Source organism: Anser brachyrhynchus (assembly GCF_964034855.1).
Source record: "Anser brachyrhynchus genome assembly, chromosome: 2".
NCBI lineage: Eukaryota > Metazoa > Chordata > Aves > Anseriformes > Anatidae > Anser > Anser brachyrhynchus.
This window is the reverse complement of record NC_137695.1, coordinates 21,673,276-21,686,320: the sequence shown is the minus strand read 5'-3', so window position 1 is coordinate 21,686,320 and position 13,045 is coordinate 21,673,276. Positions and strand designations below refer to the sequence as shown.

Genomic DNA, 13,045 nt, shown 5'->3' with positions numbered 1-13,045 from the left:
GGATACTTTAGGTTAAAGGGTTTTGGCATGTTTCTGTGGTAACAATAATGCCTTTGTTAACAATTGTAAACTTACTGTTTTCTGAATTGTACTTGAGAAAGCTTACCTGAGTTTCACAGATTTAGTGTGTTACTTCTGTAGGTTTAGGCACTGTGAAGCTCCAGAAAGGACTGTGGTGCAGAGTTGGTCAGTGCATGCCATGCAGACCTTTTTTTTTTTTTGTCTTTGCTAGGCAGAAAACATCTCTTTCATTTTTCAAGTGATTTTTTTTTTTTTTTCACATTTTCAAGTGATTGGATGGAGTGAAGGTATTTTCGTAAGCTGACCATCATACCTAACACATAGGTGTAACGCTGGACACTATCCATAGTGGATAAATTGAAGTTGTCCTAATGTAAGATGGACTTTTGTGTGCAATTTGAAATTATGACTAAGGCTAAAACTAAAGCTAAACTAATTAGACTAAGGCTAAAACGGTCTTGTTTCTACCTGTAATAGGGTTTATATGTGGTATTGTCTGTGTCTTTCTGTAGAAAGTTGCACTCCACAGTGCCATCGCACAGCTCAGGGAGATATATGAATATTGGGGCCTTCAAGCAGAGCAGATGAAAAATAATCTTTCTACATCAGAACAAGCTTAAAGTCTTAGCTGGTGTCATTCCTAACAAAGAAAAAAGAAAATATGTCAGGAATGAGACAAGCCTTGATGAACAGTCCTGCTGATCAGATCCTTTGCTCTGAGCCCTTGTTCTCCTGCACTGCTGGAAGAAGAGGTGTCCTAAACACTAGGACTGCTCTTGCCCAGAAATTTGCTCCTCTTCGTGTTTCTTTCCCATTTGTGTGAAGTGTTCAGCACTCACTGCAGCAGGCACATGAAATATTCCCCATCGTATGAGAAATGTGGGCTAGAAGGTCTGTATCTTTTCCTCCGAGTCAGTAGTCCAAATCTAGCAGAAGCTAGGTAACAGCCTGCTTATCCACAACCTGTATGGGTGTCATTCTGTTCCATGAACGCCTGTTTTGTGATGAGGTCTTTGTCTTTTTTTTTTTTCTTTAATTTAAATTTTCATCAGCTGTCCTATCCTGAACTTGAAAAGTCTGTCCCACATAAACTTTGTTAAAAATAGCATATTGCAAAAAGTCAGCACTGACAGATTGACTGCTTTTATCTGAAGGATTGTTCTTTTCAGAAACTCCTAATCTAGAAATGTTAGGAAGAATTCCATGTCGCAATGAAAAGATGACTTGTTCCTGGATGAAAGAATACTTAGTAATACAACAAGAAAATTAACAAGTGTCTAACATTATAACAATTCAGGAATCTGAAAACGTCTTTTTACAGAATGCTTTGATGCTCTGTCAGAAAAACCTTAACTTCTGATGTTCAGAGGGTTTTCTTTTCCCTTGATGAGGGTTTGTCTGCACTTTAGAAGAAAAAAAAAAGAAAAAGGATCAGAATGGGACAGCAGTCCTCTTAGTAAGGAACTGTTTGAACCACCTCAGTGTGAACTCCAGAAGCTTGTTTAGGTATTAAAATTTTGAAGAATTAAATACTCTTAAAAGGGGACTTTGCTTTTACTTATAAAAATTTTGTCTTAGTATGAGCAGACTTCATTATAAATCTTAGTATTTAATATTTGATTCTCTTGTTTGTCAATATTCTTACTGTCTATTAAATGACAATATTATTTCATCTATAATGTTGAAGTATGAAGAAATTCCTTACGTTCCACTTTAGCAGTCCATCTTTTCATCTAGGTAAACTTTCTCTAAAGCTTTAATGATGAAATATGACAACATTTGTTCATTATTTTAACAGTCATCTATTTTTTTGGTTGTTGTTGTTGAGCACCTGATTCTGGCGGCAACACCTTATGATCGATTTCTCCATTTGCATGCAATTCTGCAGTTTCCACGAAAATTTCGCCTACAGTAATTCACAGAAGCACATGTGCCATAGTTGGAGCTCTTTTTTGGTATGACATATACCACATGCTGCCACATGTTTGTGCTTAGTGTTGCAGAGTCTAACAGTGTGCTTGATTAATGAGCAGTTGTGATCTTATTACATGTGTCCTACATTCTCTAGGCTGGTTTCTAAAGTAGCAATTGACAGGAAATCAGCCCTGATGAGCGTCCTCCAGTATGTTAGTCAGAAAAGGACAATGGCTATTTTCAAAACCTGGCCATTAAATCTTGGCATAGTTTATTACTTTGCTCTGGCACAGCTGAACGTACAGTTTTAGAACATTTGTAATGCAGAGCATAGGAGTAAAACTCCATGAAAGCACTCACTTTGGTATATCCCACCCCTTTTCTTTGTCTAATAGCTGGGAACAGTTCTTGCTGTTAGTTCTGTAATGTTTTCTGAGTTCATTTTACTGTTGCTGACTATGTGTGTGGGACCTCATATGTTATGGGGTTCTATGTGGATGCAGTCCCTTTCAAAATGAAACAATCATGTTGATAAAGTTGCAAAAATCTTGGAGTGTTTACAGGAATTCTTTGCTTATGTTTAGAAGCTCTTTTTATTGTTTTTAAAATTTGTCTGAAGTGCATCCCAATGCTTCTTTAAATTCTCTAGTGAACATTTTAATTAGCTGAAGAAAAAAGGGATTCACTAGAAAATAAGATCTCTCTTCGGAAAATTCTTAGTCTTAATACTTTGAACTTGATATAAATAAGATTAGAAGTGATTTCCATTAGTGTTTTGATGTGACATAAATAAAAGTAAAGAGCCATTTATAAAGAACTAAAGAATGCTATTGTTAGTAATGATACAGAATGCTCAATCTATGCTTTTAAAAATATTTCTTCCTTTTTAGGAATGTCAAGAGGCAAACTTTCAGTGTATTCTGGAAACTAAGTACTTGCATTATATAATGATGTGTGTGTAGTTCTTGAACTTTTAAAATAATGTTTAGTTTATGAACTTTTCAACTTGAGATACAGCAGATTCTGCTTGGTGACAGAAAGTAAACAAAAGTTACAACCTGCAGTTTCATTAGATGCCTGGACTAAATACAGTTTGTTTTCTAACGCATCAGAATGAATGCCATTCATTCCCCAGCCTTTATATTCAGGGACGTCTGGTAGATTTATGGACCTTGAGTGTCTTTTTCTTTTGGTCTCTTTGTCTCTTTGTCTCTTTGTCTCTTTGTCTCTCTCTCTCTCTCTCTCTCTCTCTCTCTCGTTCCCTCCCTCCCTCCCCTTCTTTTCTGGCATCGCTTTGTAATGATTCAGATATTCCACTATTATTCTCTCTTTAAAGTGAAAGTACTGCTTGTAAGAAGTGCCAGACAAAAGGGGTAGGAAATTCTGGTTTCTTGTATCTAGAACCATTACAAGATAGGCAGTGGCCAGCCCTACCTCCTCATACAGATGAGAAAGCCATCATTTCTTATCAGTCTCAGCCTAGGAGTGGGGAGTCCTCAGTGGTAAATGAGAGAAGATTGTTTGCTTTGAAGGCTGTGTTTGTCCTTGTAAAATGTGCATGTGCTTACAAGTGAAATGCTTACCCAAGTATTTGGGTAACCCAGAAGGGTTTGGAGACTTGCTTGGCCAGATCAGCCATCTGGCACTGTGCTCCATGGGCATACTCCTGGTGCAGCGTAACTCTCGGCGTTACTCTGCACCTCACCTGATCATTTTTTTCCATTTTGCTCTGTTTGCTCTGCTCCATGAAAATAACTTTGATGGCTGGACCATGTAGTGGGTAAGGAATTGGCTGGACAGTTGCACTCAAGGAGTTGCAGTCAGTGGCTCAATGTCCAAGTGGAGATCAGTGACAAGTGGTGTTCCTCAAGGGTTGGTATTGGGACTGGCACTGCTTAACATCATTGTCAGTAACATGGACAGTGGGATGAAGTATACCCTTAGCAAGTTTGCCAATGACACCAAGCTGTGTGGTTTGGTCAACATGCTGGAGGGAAGGGATGCCATCCAGAAGGACCTGGGCAAGCTTGAGAGGTGGGCCTGTGTGAACCTCATGAGGTTCAACAAGGCCAAGTACAAGGTCCTGCACCTGGGCTGGGGCAATCCCAATCACAAATACAGGCTGGGTGGAGAATGGATTGAGAGCAGCCCCGAGGAGAAGGACTTGGGGGTGTTGGTTGATGAGAGGCTCAACATGAGCTGGCAACATGCGCTTGCAGCCCAGAAAGCCAACTGTATCCTGGGGTGCATCAAAAGCAGTGTGGCCAGCAGGGTGAGGGAGGGGGATTCTCCCCCTCTGCTCTGCTCTCGTGAGACCCCACCTGGAGTGCTGCATTCAGCCCTGGGGCACCCAGCACAAGGACATGGAGCTGTTAGAGTGAGTCCAGAGGAGGGCCACGAGGCAGATCAGAGGGCTCCAGCACCTCTCCTATGAAGACAGGATGAGGGAGCTGGGGATGTTCAACCTGGAGAAGAGAAGGCTCTGGGGAGAACTTATAGCAGCCTGCCAGTACCTAAAGGGGGCCTGCTGGGGAGGGACTCTTTGTCATGGAGTATAGTGATAGGACAAGAAGTAATGGCTTTAAACTAAAAGTGGGGAAATTAAGGTTAGATACAAGGAAGGAAGAAGTTCTTTATTCAGCAGGTGGTGAGGTACTGGAACTGGTTGCCTAGAGAAGCTGTGGATACCCCATCCCTGAAAGTGTTCAAGGCTAAATTGGGTGGTGCTTTGAGCAATCTGGTCTAGTGGGGGTTGGAACTAGATGACCTTCAAGGTCCCTTCTAATCCAAACCATTCTATGATTCTACCTTCACTGGTTACCCCAAGTTTGTTCAATAGGTCTCACATGAAAAACCATTAGTTTGCCTCAGACTGGCTCCTTGTTTTAATGTATACATTCATACCAGTAGTTTCTTCTGTCTGTGTTATCTTCAGATGCAAACAAAAATCAGCCCTAAAAGGTCCTGTAGAGTGCACCATTGGCTCATTCCCAACATTTGTTACATCATGCCTTCTTCAGGGAGTGAAATCACGTCATCTTCACATATGTTTAGAGTACACTAGAATGAGTGGATGTTCTTCCCCAAAAGAATATGAAGCTCTTGTTTCTTTTTGTGATCAAGGCCATGTTAAGATTGATAATACCCTTGGGGGAAGGCAAAATATATTAGCAGTCAGGGATTTGAAGCAACCTGATGTCTGTTTTCTATTCTTAATAGCATCTTATTTGTTAGAACTTACAGTGCCTGTGGTGGTTCATGTCTAAATTTTGTCAGATTGCCTAATGCTTTGTGAATTTTCTGTGAATTCTTTTAATTGTATTTGAGACAGCTCCCCTGATCTTTGGCTTTTCGTATGGTCTGTATTAGTTGCTGTATCGTGGTTCACAGTGTGTTCCCCTGCATCATTGACCTGCCCTGAATGTGTCCTGTTTTGTAAATGTGTAACTTGCTGAATCTGAAGCCAGCAAACGAAAATGAGTTTTGCTTGTTCAAGCTGGTCCATAGTTTATTGGCACATATCTGAACCTATGTAAGCCATTAGTTTCAAAACAGGTGAATACATTAGAAAGCTATTGCTTTCAAGCTGAGTTTTGCTGTCTATACTCCTGAGCATTGGTAAGCTGGTGCTATGACAGTTGAAGCAAGTGCCCTACATGACTTACTGTACCATCCAGAAAACCCTTTATGATCACCGCCTGCCCAAGGTCCTATGTGAAACCTGGGTGAGCAGCTGGAGAATTATGAATCACTACCCATAATGAGGAGCCATCACTTAGGCAAATACAAGTGGTGACTCAAGAGGCCCTGTGAAAACAGAACAGCAGATTGGTTTCAGAGGGGCAGGTAGCTGAATGCCCAGCAACCTCGCTTCAGCAAACCAAGGAGTGAAAATGGGACTTAGCGTTAAATGCCAAATGATCCAAAACACAAACATGAATTCTCTGTGTGATTTCAGATTCTAAATGAAAATTGGAAGCTTTCATAAATCAATAACAAGTTTTTTAGGAGGAAAAGAAAGCATGAGGTTAAGCTTGGTTTTATAAAAGGCTTCTTTAGAGAGTATAACATTGAGAATCATATTTATTATTGGGTCTCAAAAAAAGTAAGTTAGGCCTCACATTGCCTACTACTTAAACACATCAATGGGTGGTATGTTTCTCTACATTCCAGTATTTATTGGGTTAACAGTGTTCATTGCAAGTATCTGCTGTACTTTTTAATGCTAAAAAAAAAATATCTACCATCTTTCTTCTTCCCCTTTCCTTCTCCCTCCCCTCAAATAGCCTTTCCTATTTAAAAAAAAATAAATAGCGTCACCTTTATTCTTGAAAGGCTGTTCAACATTCAGTTACTTTTACCTAATTTGTCTAGCTTCGGTTACTAATCCTTTGCTTTTGTTGTGACTTTTTCTAGGAGATGAAGGAACTGTTTACTGTTAGGAGCCTTTCTGGCTCTAGCTGACCTGTAGTCCTTGTTTAAGTCACCTCTTAACTTTCTCACTGAAATAAACAGACTCAACTGCTTTAACATGGCTGAAGTCATTTTTCTAGCACTTCTCTAAACTTTTACAGCTTTCATCAACAGCCTAAAGGGTGTTTGGACACATATTACCTCAATAATAATCTTGCTAATACTGTAATACCACCTACCTGCTCGCTCTGGACATTTCTTTTATAGGTTAAAAGATCAGGTTGACCTTCTAAGCTACAGACTGGAAGAGAGAGTTTGTGTGAACTGCTATTGTTCAACATCCATAAGTACTTCCTAGGTTGCTGCTTTCCTAGGTACACTATTACCCACTGCCCCTTTTTAAATATTCTTGGGTTAGATTAACTTATTTTAAGCACACCAGATTCCATGTGAGTTGTCCATCATTGTTTATTTGTTCCTGAGTAAGTCGGTTTTATGCAGAGACACTTTTCTTCCACTTTGTTGAATACCCTTTTCTTGCAATCTTGCTGGCTCATTTCATCAAAGTTGGCAGAACAGTGGAGGTCATTATGTGGGCATACAGGTGAAATCTGGCCTTTGCCCACTCAGTATTTCAGTAACTGGACAGTTAGTAAATGTGAAGCTTTTGGAAGGCCAACAAGCATGTGCGTAGCATCAGAAAAGCCTCTGCCTTCTGCACCTTGCCCTTGCAAAGACGGGATAGGCTAGAGGAGAGCAGCAGAGCTGCTGACAGTAGGGATTTGGCATGACGGAGCTTAAGAAACAGGAGACAGTGGGATGGCATGGTGGTTGTGGTAGGGAAACGCTTGAGGATGTAAAATGGACAAATGTAGTTTTTGCTGGTTTAGGGTTCCATTAACTTCACTGAGCCAGTCTGATCCCATGCAACCATGGTTGTGCTCACTGCTCCCAGAAAAATGCTATGAATATCTTGCTGTAAATGTGTTCACAAAATAACATAGGGGCTGGATTAGATGTCTCATGTGTGTTGGCTATGTATTTAGCTTGAAACGTAATTGCTTGCACTTTGCTTTCCTGTTGAATGTTGCTTATTTTTCAGAGTACTAAACACCCAACTATATCTGAGAAGAGTATTTTTATTTAGGTTAAAAATGATTGTACTATCCTACTTTTTCACAGGGATAAAGTTCAAACAGGAGATAGCTGTAGCTGGAAGCACTAAGTGAATATTTTTAAAACAGCAGAAGAAACCTACCGTTGCATTAGTTCAGGTACCATGTGACAAAACTAATTATAGTTCTGTGTGAGACCTAGCCTGTGTTTTTGAAGATAAATCCTACATGGTTAGGCAGCCAATGCATTATTCATGTGATTCTGGGGAGAGGTATAGATTTCTACTGGTAGTTACATATGGATGGCCAGAACAGTAGTAGATAGTCTTCCTTGCTGTTGCTTGCTTGGGGCAAGACGAGCAGGCAGGCATCCTGCTGTTACTAGGCATTTTAGACTACATCCTCTGCTGTATAGAAAGCCACCAGGCTATACAATGCAAAGGGCGCAGTAAAAAGAAGAGTCATTTTCAATGAATTTTTCAGTGACATTTTTCAGTGACATCAGTTTCAACTAATATCTTTTAATAATGGTGTGCATGTGTGTTTGATATTTTTGGTCTAAGTTATATTTGCTTTCTTAAAAATACCCTAGCAGAAATGTGTGTAAACATGTATAAAGAGAAAAAATATTAAATTTCATTCAATCATATTTTTCAGAAGAAATTTTTAAAAAGTTTTCAGGCCATATTACTTGAGTTTTTGTGTTACTTTCTCCTGCTTTTTTTTTTTTTTTGACTAATAGCTTCTAAATAATAATACATTCTGATATAAATATAGAAGTTAACTCATGTTGCCTGTGCTTTTTAAATGATTTGCCCATTGAATTTGCTCTACCAAAGCTATCTGTTATAAATATTTTGCTGGTGTCCAAGCACTGTTCAAATAAACTTTGTAATAATGTGTCTCAAGTCTGACATAGCAGGAGATTTGTTTTGGTTATATAAAGGTGGAACTTGACAAGATTAAGACACTGGGCCATGGAGCGTTTGAATTTGAAGTTCAAATGTTCAGTTTGAGTGGAGTGTATACAATTACTTTGTACCACTTTCTGTAATGGTAGGTTTCACTTATAATAAAATTACTATGAAATCAGGTCATGGTGGAGTATTCTATTTATTCTGAAGATTGTGCTTCTCTTAATGGGATGGAAATTGGGCCAGTCATAACACCCCAACCTTCTGTGATCCACTAATACCTAATAATGCTTTAAAAATCTACTCTGTTTTACCCCATAGGTGTCCACTCCCATGTAGACTTAATGTTGTTCTCTGTAGAAATACCAGGAACAGTTTTGATTATGAGACCATTAAGGCCAGTATTGTATTAGATACGCCTGTGTAGTGTCTAACAAATCAGTCTGTGATGTTTCTTAAAGTCTATGCACGGCATTTGAGGCTGAATTTTTACTATGCCTACTATTAGCAATAATTGGTTGGAGTGTGAGCTATTATTTTTCTATTTCATTAACAGAGCTGTTTTATTTTATTTATTTTATTTCATTTTATTTATTTTTTGTCAAGACCTTTCTTTACAGAATCCTGCTTTGTCTAAGGAGTTTAATAAGAAATATATTTTCTTCTAGTAGTTTTAATTTTATTTTCTTCTAGTAGTTTTATTTGCCCCTTTATATTGCAAGGAGATTATCATACCCTCAAGGGGAGATTCCACCACTGGAATGTGATGGCATTAGACATAGATTGAAAAAAAACAAGAATGTATTTCCGCTTTATTATTTATATTTATTTTCTATAAATTTTTATTACATATATTATTATTATTTATATATTTATATTTATTATTTCCGCATTTTTTTGGTGTTATTGAGAAAATTCCTTTGCCTGCTTGGCAAAGCACATCAAGACCACATCAAGTGGTCTACAAAGGGGCCGCCATCAGCTGCTTCTACAGTTCAAATAATCAGATTCTGAAGATCAGTGCACACTGAGCCACTCTTTTCTTTGCTTGTTTCAGGAAGTCTTGTAATCATATATAAGGAAAATACTTTAATAAATAAATAATCATAATAATAAAGCCACAAGCACATTTGAAAATGGGCAGTGAAATTTAATGTGAGTTCATTTCTGTGAATGGCAATTAATTCACCAGAATTCACGTTTCATTTCTTGTCAAATACTATGCAACTACAACACTGAGTGTAAACTTGATGAAGTTGATCTAAAACTGCAATTAGTGTCTTCTGGAAATCATGCTAAATTATAAAAAGCACTTAAAAGTGTTATTGAATGTCAGGATGAAGACAGAAAGACTTATAAGGAAGTAATATTCTAAATGTGTGAGCATGATGGATTCGTATGTTGAATATAAAGTTTGATAAAATGTGGTTTTTTTGACCAACACATTAAAAAGGTTATTATACATATATATATATGTATGTATGTTTGTTTGTTTGTTTTTAAAATAAATCTTTGGTTAACCTGAATTATTTTAATTCTTGTGGCTGCAAATATAATCAACTGTGTTAATTACATTAACTGAAGATAGTGACTGAGGAATCAAGCAAAGGAGGATAAAAAATCATCATCGCTTTGGTAATAGCTGGGCAAAGCATACTGCAAATGCAAAATATAGTCCAAATAAGGGTGCATAGGGACATATTTTAGAGATGTTGTTTGAAATGGGTGCTGTAACTCTGTCTGATTACTGCTGAAATACGGCTATGTGTCCATGTGTTTATCACACAAGGGATAGTTCTTTGTGGTCGTTATTGCCTATGCTTTAGAAGCTATTTACAGAGTAAAGCGGCATTAAAATTTTACACCATGTATCATAATAATAAATAAAAAAAGGTTCAGAGTATAGTAATAAGTACTAATGTTCTTCTGCCAACTAGAGTGTTTTTTTTTTTATTGTATCAGCAACGTGTATTCAGGTAAACAGGAAAAATATAGTCACTGATAGTTTCTAAAATGTAAATTGCTGATAGAAAAGCTTACTACACATGTATAATCTATGTAACTTTTAATAGTAACTGTACAAAGCCAGTAAATAGTGCAGAGGCATGTTTGTTCATTTAAATAAAACTAAAACATTTTTGAATAGTAAATTGCAGTTTATTTGCAAAATAAGTTTGTCATTTTTTATGCTCAGCAATCAGACTTAGGTCCCTCTGAGTGCAGAAGTTTATCTTTGTTGTTTTTTGCACTAGAGAAGCACAGAGATAAATGTGATAGAACTGAGGTTACTGCACACTGCCAGTACGCGTGTATTTTTTTCCTAATATATATTTTATTGTATGTACTGAGCAGCAGTGTGTGTGTGTGTAATGGTTTCCTCTTTTTGTGTTTTCATATATGCTTTGAGTATAAATCTTTTGCTGTGGGTAATTGTAATCTTCAGAACATATTCTCTCAGTAACCCTGAATGTTAAGTTTTGTCATGCTTGTAGTGTTGCTACCAGCTTAAGGGATGTCTAAGGTTAAGGACACAAATACATAAAAATGTGCTTCCAGAATTCCAATTTTGTCCTTTGTATTTTAATATTTTGTAAAGATTCTCAGTACAGTGAAAAACAAAGCATAGCAGTTATACAGTTCTATTTGAATTAGGCTGCAAGTACCTCTGGAGCTTAGTGTACGAAATCACTGTTGCAAAGATGGTTATAGAATGTCATGTCAGTTGTATTGGCTGATTGATTCTCCAATGAAATGGAAACTGATGTTGACTACAGTGCAAATGTATTGTGTGTTTTAAATTTTGCAGCTGCAAGTCAACAACATATGTGAAGTTTTACTAATGACTATTGAAAACAACCCTTTGTGTTATTTAAAACAATTTAGATTAATTACAAAAAAGACTTAATGTGCAGAAGCCATTGTTAAATTGTTATTTAGCATACTCAAGGAGGAGATGAAGAAGAATAATTTATCTTTTGTGTACTTGCATAGACTGTTTTGGAATTTAAAGAGTTACAGTAAAAAAGCAACTTTAAGAAATCATACTACAGTCATAAACAGTATCCCAACAAGGAAGTTATTCATGCTTTCCCTCAGCTTCCATGTAATTATATGCAAGTTCCAGGTGAACTGTAAGTACAATCAGATGATGGATAGTGAACTGGTTAATATTTGTGGATTTATATTCTTGGATACAGAACTGTTGCTCTTTTGTTGGTGTGGAAAATTAAATTCCATTTTTTATTTCTAAATATATGGCTGTTCCTCCTGCTCTCTGAATTTTATATTTAGTCCAATACACGACATGGATACTAAGTTTACCTAAAACAAGTATCAGTCTTGCCAGCCTTGACAAGGTTAGGGGAATTGTTCTGACCTTTTGCAGTGTCATATAAAATGGAATATATCTCATGACAGAGTTTTCCAGATGTCAGAGATGAAGAAAAACTTTCTGATACAGTTTTCTGAACAGTTTTGATTTAATCTTTTAGTTCACCGTCCTGTGGTAGAAGTAGATCTCTGTTCCAAGAGAATTATCTGTGGCTAAAATTGATACATTTTATTTTTTACATTTTCATAGGTTTTAATCTCTCTGGTAGTGCACATACATTTATGATGCATACAGTCCCAAAGCAATTAAGTCATCATGGAAAAAGCAGTATAGAATTCTCAGGTATCATAAATTTGATGTTATTTACACAACTGCAGGGAAGAAATCCTGTTGTACTGTGAACATCTGAGAATACAATTAGTACTTGATGTTCATTAACTCAGTAAGAAAAATATTTTGAAAATATGAAACAAATTGCAGTAAACTATTTTGTCACTATATGAAATGCTTTCATGTTAATTTTAAGAAGGTTGGTTTAAATCTGTGATTTTTTTTTGTTATTATCCACCCAAATAGTCTGTTTGCTCTCATGTTCCCACTTTTGCTGTAAGATTTGAACACATCAGAAATCAAAACTGAACAGAACTCATGAATTTCCTTGACTTGGTGCTGAAAATTTTCACATCATTTTATTAGAAATATAAGTGAACTCTAGTTTACTGTGAGATTTGAGGGTCTTCTTTCTTTATATATTGAGAGTATTTAAAAAAAAAAAAAAAAAGGTATGTAAATAAATCTCCTGGTTACAGAATGATTTTGGTAGACATCATAGGCATGGTAGTCCTTAACTAGGAATTTAAAGTGGACGCTGCACTCCAGGTGTGTCCCAAAGTGTTCCCCAATCTTTTATAGGGCCAGAAGGGTCTAAAATAATGACTGGAAATATTTTGTCTAGGGGACCAGACTAAATCTGGTCTGAAATAAAAACATTTGTACGTATAGTGGAAGCAGGTAGGGGCTTTGACATGAACTTCTTTGATCTACTGAATGGCTCCCATTAGCTAATATAGACACAGTCAAGAATATAAGCTCCTGTGGATGTTACTAGCTTCCTCAGATAAGCCATCGCAAGACTCCTCCTTAGCATCCAACAACCTCCCCAGTTCTTGTTTGTATAAGTGCTAGCACATTTTGTTAAACTTATTATCAGAGTTAATTAAAAGTTATTATTATTATTATTATTTTGTTCTTTTTAGACTTCCGTTCCTTATACAGCGTGCAAACCTATTGGAAGATATGGTCTTGCCTTTACTTTTGGATAAAAAAGAATAAGGATT

General features: G+C 37.0%; 1 protein-coding gene across 15 annotated transcripts in view; it reads left to right on the top strand.

Annotated features, from left to right (window-relative positions):
• CACNB2 (calcium voltage-gated channel auxiliary subunit beta 2) overlaps window positions 1-13,045 on the top strand; it is a 243,706-nt gene that overhangs the window by 34,974 nt on the left and 195,687 nt on the right. Inside the window, exon 2 of one of the 15 annotated variants that reach the window (XM_080578269.1) lies at window positions 534-13,045. This exon is cut by the window's right edge and continues 78,422 nt beyond it. The exons of 12 other annotated variants lie outside the window; for them this stretch is intronic. The gene's annotated coding sequence lies outside the window, so the exon portion shown is untranslated. Of the gene's footprint in view, window positions 1-9 lie in introns of those variants that run through there. 2 more of the 15 variants (XM_080578270.1, XM_080578274.1) reach the window with 2 other exon arrangements.